The sequence below is a fragment of the Asparagus officinalis genome, chromosome 4, assembly GCF_001876935.1.
Source record: "Asparagus officinalis chromosome 4, Aspof.V1, whole genome shotgun sequence".
NCBI classification, from domain to species: domain Eukaryota; kingdom Viridiplantae; phylum Streptophyta; class Magnoliopsida; order Asparagales; family Asparagaceae; genus Asparagus; species Asparagus officinalis.
Genome location: NC_033797.1, coordinates 54,942,696 through 54,950,770, shown reverse-complemented (window position 1 = coordinate 54,950,770; position 8,075 = coordinate 54,942,696). Strand labels below are relative to the sequence as shown.

General features: G+C 34.3%; 1 long non-coding RNA gene across 1 annotated transcript; it reads right to left on the bottom strand.

Annotated features, from left to right (window-relative positions):
• Positions 252 to 2,995, bottom strand: LOC109837478. Its single transcript, XR_002246285.1, has 4 exons — positions 2,931 to 2,995; positions 1,962 to 2,037; positions 1,662 to 1,739; positions 252 to 403 (listed from the first exon to the last, which is right to left on the bottom strand). It is a non-coding gene; the product is annotated as an uncharacterized LOC109837478 (long non-coding RNA).

The window sequence follows — 8,075 nt, the reverse complement described above, 5'->3', positions numbered from 1 at the left end:
GGGAGGAGAGGAGGGGGAGTACAAAAGGTGTGGTCAGTGGGGTTTTCACACAAGAGCTGGTCAAGGGGAGGGACGAGCAAAATGTTCATAAAGGGGGCAGTACAAAAGGTGTGGTCAATGGGGTTTTCACACAAGAACTGGTCAAGGGGAGGGACGAGTAAAATGTTCATAAAGGGGGCCTCAAAGCAAATTTCTCATTTAACAAATGTAACAAGAATCCACCTACTACAGGTCAATGGGGTTAACGGTTTTCGTGAACCATTAAGCCAAAGCTAACAATTAAAAAACTAATAAACAGTCTTCACCTGTAGGAATCCACCTACTACAGGTCAGGAGAAGTAACGACGAGATCATCAACGAAACGAAGTAACGATGAGATTATGAACAAAACAAGTCGCCAAGGCTGCATGCAAGTAGAAAACAATTGCTCTTGACACAATATTCACTTATCAAAGATATCTAAATAAGAATACATATGCTCTTGACACAATAGTCACTCATCAAAGATATCTAAATAAGAACATGCATGCATGTATATTCAATTTATGTATATATACATATGCATGCACACGCACGCGTGCACACATAAACATACATACATAAATACATACATACATAATATTAAGGTTTCAAAGCACAGAGCCTTCAATTTAATAACTCCAATAAATCATAAGCCTTAAAATTTATGCAGGAATTGAGAGACCGTAGAAGATTAAAAAATATAGTGACACCAATAAACTTTTAGGCAGTATATAAATGCTTAATTACAATCCCAAGTACTGCAAATTTAGAGGGCGTGTGTAAGGATATAAAGTAGAATCTCTATATAATTGGTATGCATTTACTAATTACATATAAATCGGCAAAATTGCTTAATTATTTTGAGAAGAGCACTTTTGGGCATAAAACATTATGCTGCAAGTTTTCAAGAAACTCTTAAAGTGCAATAGCTACAATATTACTAAACAGATAAAAAGTAAAAACAAGTATTCATCGTCCAAAACAATAATAACAATGAAAAGGAAACCAATTAAGTTACCGCATCTTCAAGCAATACAAGAAGCTAAATAATCAAGATATTTTTAGCTAAATACACTCTAAACATTCAGTGCTCTTCAGATATTCTTAACGATGATGCAACCTGTCTCAAGTTATCCGTTCTGATCCTCAAAAATCTGCTTTTAAGTTTCTTAACATGTATAATCTATGCATTTACATAGAAACTCAGAACAAAGTTATCTAATATCACCTTAATAGCAATTTCCCATTATACCCGACTCAATATTTGATGGATCTCATGAAGCTATGCTTGGCGTGTGGAAACCCAAAAAGAACCAAGAAACTAGAGGAGAGAACAAGAAAAGACTCGTGTCTGAGAGGCATGTGAGTGTATAAAATTCATGTTTTCTCAAAGGATGCCTAAAGACTAAGTATATTTAGATCCTTTTTGTTCCAATCCGTCGCAACATATTGTAACAACTGTAAGCAACTGACACGACATATTATTAACCTGAATTTGAAGTTAAAAACTAGCAAAACAAGCGTGAGACTTTTGTAGACTTAACAGTCCAAAATCACATGAAGCAGGAAAGTCTATCACAATAAAAAATAATAATAATACATATAAATCAAGAAGTAAACAAGTAATAAGTGAGAGCTACCTTAAGTTCTTCATCATCAACTTTAACTGATAATAGTTTAAGATCATGACCATTAAGCACCAAGAGGACAAGAAACACCTGCATCCACAGATAAATGACCAGAAACATTCTTTTAGTGCAAGGAGTGATAATTCAATAGCTTCAAGTACTGACACAAGTAAAAAGAGTCAAGTCTACTATTAGATGTAAAGCCTCTACAACACAGACAACGTTGTTGTAATGCTAAAAGATGCAATGAAGAAAAGTCAAACTCATAATTAGTGAATTGACAATAAATTACAAAATTAGTGATGTGTTCACCTTCAACACCAGGGAAAACGGTAATATTTGACTAGGCTATTGTTCTGTCCTCATTGAGTGTAAATTTCAAATCGACCTGGAGCAATTCGAGAAGCAAAGCAAGGGTGAGCTAGTTTCCGAAACAAATCAATGATTTCTCAGTATAATGTGGATATGGTGTTTAACAACGCCAGCTAAAAGAGAACATTATGAATAAGGAAAGAGAAAAATCATGTCTCTTCTATTATTAATGTGAGTTGAGAAAAAACAGTAATGTGTACTACAGATAATGGATCCAGTCTTCTTAGCCGAAAAGGAACTATATGAAGATGCTATTTACTAATACACAACCTGTGTTATCTTTATTAAAATGAAACCTACAAAATTTTATGGTCTGTATCAAACCTCACAATGGTACGAAGAATTATGGCCAACAGAAATTGTAAGAGAAATAAATAATGCGTGTAGACCCCGGGATTCCTTTTGCGATGCAGCTAAAATATATTTATCATTATCTAGTCACAAGTAGCTATAATAATCCAATCGATTATCAATAACATGAAAGAGGGTTAACTGCACATAGAATTATCCATGCGAATTCCATTTTTTTTTATATTTCTTATGCTAAACCATGTGATCATACAGAACATACTTCATCCCTTTGCTTAATACAAAGGACATGCAATTAACTGTGGCAATTATTAATTAAACATTAGATGTGGATTGTATCTTTCATCCAGAAAAGACGACATTAGTAACTAAGCTACTGGCTTACTATCTATCAAACATAACTAATCAATAAGCTAAATGAGAAAAGATCCACAACAAGAGGGCTTAGTAATAAGAAAATTGTTATTCATTGATTAGTCAGCTTATTATAAAATCAGCTGCAGGAAGAATTATTAACAAAGACATAACAACAACAGTATCTTTTGCTGCAAATAGAGCAGAGAAAGGTTTGTATTAACAGTGGCTATGAATTGCGCTTACTTGTCGTCCTTCAGAAAGATCTCTTCAGGAGAAAATCCATCCTTGGCTCTTCAGCCTGGGATGGCCTTACTTGTCGTCCTTCAGAAAGATCTCTTCAGGAGAAAATCCATCCTTGGCTCTTCAGCCTGGGATGGCACAGGCTGTGCCACTTAACAAATAGAATTTCAGGAGAAAATCCATCCTTGGCTCTTCAGCCTGGGATGGCACAGGCTGTGCCACTTAACAAATAGAACGTTTGCTGGATGCCTTATTTTTCAGAAATGAAAGCAAAGGATTCTGCAAAACTTGGGGGTTAACAGTCAACAAATGATTCTGAATAAAATCAACAATGCAACAGAATCCACATTTGCAATCCTATCAATCAGATGAACAATAAATTAAATGATAGAATGTAATTAATTACCAAAAATAATAGTCAACTTGAAGGGAAAATGCAGAACATTGAATCCTAGGCTCGAAACTCCAATCACCAATATAAATTAACATAAAAGAAAAATTAAATCCCAGGTGTGAGAAAAGAAGAAAGAAAGAAATTGGAAGAGATTAGATATTGAACAGAAAGCAAACTCAAAACCATAACCAAATCCAGAAATCAAAAAATCCTGCAAAAATTGGGAATAAACATTGCACAAAATAAAAATCATAATTCCTTTCGTCAATCAGATAAACAAGAATTAAACGATCGTCAAGAGAACTACATAACATCAGCCAAAAATTGACTATCAAATATATAGAGAGAGGGAGAGAAAAGAGAGAGAAGAGAACTACATAACATCAGCCAAAAATTGACTATCAAATATATAGAGAGAGGGAGAGAAAAGAGAGAGAAATTCTCACTCTAGTTCAAGAACCAAATTGACTATCAAATATATAGAGAGAGGGAGAGAAAAGAGAGAGAAATTCTCACTCTAGTTCAAGAACCAAACTCAAATTCCAAGAAAATATCGAAGAGAAAAAAAACCCAGGTCTGAAAGAAAAAGTGAAAATTCAAAGGGCTACGCTATGAACAACGTGCAAACTCAAAACCACGGCCAGATCCAGCAATCAAAATAACTGCAAAAATTGGAACGAACACTGCACAAAACTGGTTCTAGAAATTCGAACAACCTGACAGGATCCAGAATTGTGAACTTATCAATCAGATTAACAGAAAACTCAATGATCCAAAAGTCGAGTGGACAATCAAATATAGAGAGGAGTTAGATCAAACCATTAGGACCAGCGATAAGCCTCTTGGCCTTGTACGAATTCTCGAGCTTGGATCCAAGGCTAGAATCTCCAGTGACACTATTTGATTCCGCAAAAAGGAAAAGCGAAGAGAGGAAAACCTAGGTCGTCAAAGAAGAGAAAGAAACACAGCAAAATCTAGAAATCAATGAAATCAGAACAAAAAAAAGAACAAAAACTGAACAAATTCGATTCCAGAAATTTCAAGAGCGCAACCAAATCCACATTTGCGATCTTAACAATCAGAGAAACGCTCGAACTCGAACCAAAGGCTCGGGACTCCAATTACGACATCGAACACAAAGGGAAAAGAACCTATGTCTAAAAACAGAAAGAAAAATTAAAACAAAACCACAATGAAATCCAAAATTCGAAAAAAAATTAAGAAATGTGCAAAATTTTGTGAAAAAACGCAGAAAATCGGTTCAAGAAACTAGACGATCGCCTAATTGGATCGAAACTCTCGAACTCGAACCAAAGGCTCGAGACTCCAATCACGCTCATCGAACAGAAACAAAAACCTAAGTCTAAAAGCAGAAAGAAAATTGAGACAAAAACTACAACGAAATCAAAAAATCAACAAAAAATCTGCAAAAATAGGTTAAAACGCACGAAATCGATTCCAGACCTTACACACTTGCGATCTCATCGATCAGATGCACAAGAAAAAGAACGATCGTCAAATTAGAGAAGATCGAGAGAGAGAGAGAGAGAGAGAGAGAGAGAGAGAAGAGTGAGATCAAACCACAAGTATCGCCGATAAGATTCTTGGCGTCCTACGACATTCTCGAACTCGAATCAGAGGCTGGAACTCAGATCGCCATCTTCGAATGTGAGAAACCTATATCTGAGAAGAGAGAAAAGAGGGGAGAAATTCCAATAGAAAAGCGCCCGATTTCTGATCCTCGACTCATATATTTATAGCTTCTCTTCTTCTCTAGGAAGCTTCACCCAAAAAATAGCCGTTCGTCTGAAAAATATCTAATATTTATAGCTTCTCTTCTTCTCTAGGAAGCTTCACCCAAAAAATAGCCGTTCGTCTGAAAAATATCTAATTAGTATCATACCATAATACCATCAATTAATTTATAAAAATTATGAATTAACTGCAGTGGTACTATAATGTTCTCTGCTCCGTGATTCGCGAACAGTGGCGGGGCATGTAAATTTACTTTAAGTTAGGTGGTTAATAGAAAGATGAGAGGGCGTGAGAATGCATTCCCTAGTTAGAGCATCTCTCCTCAAAAATCCAAAATAGTGTAGTATCATACCATCATACCATTAATTAATTTATAAAAATTATGAATTAACTGCAGTGGAACTATAATGTTCTCTGCCCGTGATTCGCGAACGCGAAAAGTGGCCGGGCATGTAAATTTACTTTAGTTAGGTAGTTAATATAATGATGAGGGGGCCCGGGGGGCATTCGCTAGTTAGAGCATCTTCAACGGAAAATTTTAAAACGGTGTAGTGTAGTTTTTACACCAAATTATTATTTCATCTCCAACACATTATATCAAAATTTACACCAAAAAGTATATTCATTTTATTATTCTTATCTTTTAACTTTTTTTTTAGAAAAATCTTTTAACATTTTTATCTATTCAAAATATTTAACAAATTATTTTATTTTAATAATTTACACCAAATTTTACACCAAAAAAATTTTATTTTATTAATTATTTTATATTATAATTTCTTTATAAAATTTAAAAATAAAAAAAATTAAATGGAATAATATGAGGTTAATGAATGATATAATAGGATACAATAGGTATTTTTAATTTGTTATCACATAGTTTAAGGGTGAAATCGAAAAAACAAAAAAATTCTAAAGCTACAGTGTTGCGCCATTCCCAGCGCAACACTGTAGCACCTCATCAATTTAACGTGTGATTTAGCAACCGATTGGAGGGAGTTTTTTGTGCTAAAATAGGTTTTAGTGCTAAATTGCAGCTCCATTGGAGACGACCTTAGCACTAGCCGCGAATTGTAGTGAGGTGCAAGAAAAAATACCCAAATGTGAGTGCATCCTGAAAGATTACGACAATAATCAAGGGAAAATACCTTATTTAGAGTTAATTTCAAGCTGAATGCATTTCTATTTTCGCGTCTTGAATTTTTAAAGTGAAAGTATATCTATTTCCCTACTTTTATTTTGTATACTTTTGTTTTTATCTTTTTTATGTACTTAGAATTCTTCGTATCCATGTGAGGAAATTTACGACATTCCTTTGTTTCTCTAGCTTTGGCTAGTATGTATAAGTTTGTTTTTCCCCCAATATTGTTATGAACAAAATAGATTCCTGGGCGCCATAGGTTGTCATGTTATATGCAAAAATGAGTTTCTCAGTCGTAGGAAGATGTGAAAAGTAATTTTATTCATTTATTATAGAAAGAGCATGTTTGACAACTAGTCAAAATGTGGCTTATAAGCCACTGAGATGTATTTGGCAAATAGGTTATTATATATGACTTATATGCCGAAACTAAATAAGCTAGGTAAACCCAGTTTATTTTTTGGTGGCTTAGAGCATCTCCAACAGCTTCCTTAAAAATTTCTCCAAAATAGGGAAACAAAAGTCATATTCTTCAAATTATTTTTGCTCCAACTCCAACAACTTCCCCATTTTGAAGAATCCTGCATTTTATTACAATAATGATAATAATATTCTACGTCTTTGACATGAACTTTAACAATAAAGATTTAGACATGAACTTTTTGTTTTTGCCCCCTTATTTTATAGTGTTGAGTCGTTTTTGAGTAGTTGGAGACTTGAAGAACGTGAAACATTTATGACAAATCTCTCCCTAAAAATTTGAAGAATATTGCAGATTTGAGGAAGACTCTCCTTCCTCCATCCCTATTTTGGGGAATGAGATGGGAAATCTGTTGGACAAAAAAAATCCAAAATTCTCCAAAAGTGGGAATACCAATAAAATGGGGAAGCTGTTGGAGATGCTCTTAATACAAAATCAAGATATAATCGATAATTTAATGTGTATATTTATCGAAAATGAAAGGAGAAATTAAGTTTATAAAGTTAAAGACTTAATAATGATATACTTCGACTTGTAAATTTTCATAATCTCAAATTAACAGTACCAATTTATCTGTCGTAAACAAAATCTGACTGAGGTACGTAAAGAAATACTCAAAAGATTAGCGGGGTATATAATTTTCAGAAGATAAAGAAGGAATCCTTATTTGTATAGAAATCTTATAGAGAATCTTTGGTGAATGAGAAGATCGAGGATGCTCTTGTGACTGGTGAGGCAAAATGTCGCAAGTTGGAGTCATGAACAAACGCACCATTTAATAGAAAAGCAAGAGTGGAGGTTATCCACCTTACAAGTTACAACGACAAACGACCAAACAATGTGGTGAAATTATGACTAGAAAAGACCAATATTTCCTCTCTCTCTCTCTCTCTCTCTCTCTGGTGGGATAAGAATTCAGAAAATATTGTTACTGTTAAAATCTTATTCGGGACATCAGAATCCTAAATTTCTGAAGACATGCCGCCTATTGTAGCTACTTAGTTCGGCAAAAGTCCGCCACCATTTTCAAATCCCTGAAGATAATAAGACATCCCAAAATTTTGCTCCAAAGACAACTAATTGCTAGAAGACACCACGCTAAAGATCACCATATTTCTAGCTTTCAAATCTCTCAAAGATATTACAGCACCACGAATTACATAAAGACTTACTGATGTACACACAGAATAATCACATAACTATAGGTGCAAGAGCAAAGGAAATCTTTTCCTACTCTACTTTTTTTTCCCCAAAGAAAATATTTCAATCAAGATTGAAAGGTCAGAAAACCCTCTTGAAAGACCAACCACGCACATAAAGGAAAAAATAAGAAGAAGAAAGGAAAGTTCAATCCTGACACGCATGAACAAACTAGTC